Raw genomic sequence first — 854 nt, forward strand, 5'->3', positions numbered from 1 at the left:
TTGTTCCCCTTTTAAAGGAGTGAAGCATTCACATTTTGATCATCCGTCTTGAGTTTCATGTCACATCTCTTTATAGTACCACTCACGCCCTGTGAGTCAAGCATTCCAATGCACGAGGCTATAGCGATGTCACCTATCACACCACCACAGGGACTAAGGCACAAGAAAGAAAGAAAGAGAGAGAGAGAGAGAGAGAGAGAGAGAGGGAGAGAGAGAGAGAGAGAGAGAGAGAGAGAGAGAGAGAGAAAGAGAGAGAGAGATAAAGGAAGAAAGAAAGAAAGAAAGAAAGAAAGAAAGAAAGAAAGAAAGAAAGAAAGAAAGAGATACTAATAGAAAAACACTCAATATTTAGAGGTGTTCGATCTAGATGAACTAAAAGACTATCTGAAGTAAATCTGAAAGACTACCAGAAAATGCTTACATCTTAAAAACCCTTTCAGGAAAGTATCAGTATACAAATACCAACATATCAAAATCAGTATTTTGTTATACCAAATAATAAAGTTTCTAATGAAGAAATCAGGAGTGCTCGCATCGGCAGCACATATACTAAAATTGGAACGACACAGAGAAGAATAGCATGACCCCTGCGCAAGGATCACATGCAAATTCGTGAAGAATTCCATATTTTTAAAAGAATACAGATAGAAAAAAAGAAATCAGGAAAAATACTGTTTACAGTAACATAAAAAATACTTAGGAATAAACCTAACCAAGTAAGTCAAAAGCCTATATAAGAAAACCTTAAAGACATCAAAGAAATAAATAGAAAATGATACTATAAAATTGGAAGATCCCACATGCTCATAAATTAATAAATGGATATTTTAAAATGCCTATTTTAATTACATTCT

At 34.2% G+C, this 854-nt stretch overlaps 1 non-coding gene across 1 annotated transcript; it reads left to right on the top strand.

Moving 5' to 3' along the window:
* Positions 1 to 525: 525 nt before the first annotated feature.
* Positions 526 to 632, top strand: LOC120099043 (U6 spliceosomal RNA). The gene has a single exon (XR_005497867.1). It is a non-coding gene; the product is annotated as a U6 spliceosomal RNA (small nuclear RNA).
* The last annotated feature ends 222 nt before the right edge of the window (positions 633 to 854 follow it).

Source organism: Rattus norvegicus, chromosome 20 (assembly GCF_036323735.1).
Source record: "Rattus norvegicus strain BN/NHsdMcwi chromosome 20, GRCr8, whole genome shotgun sequence".
NCBI classification, from domain to species: Eukaryota; Metazoa; Chordata; class Mammalia; order Rodentia; family Muridae; genus Rattus; species Rattus norvegicus.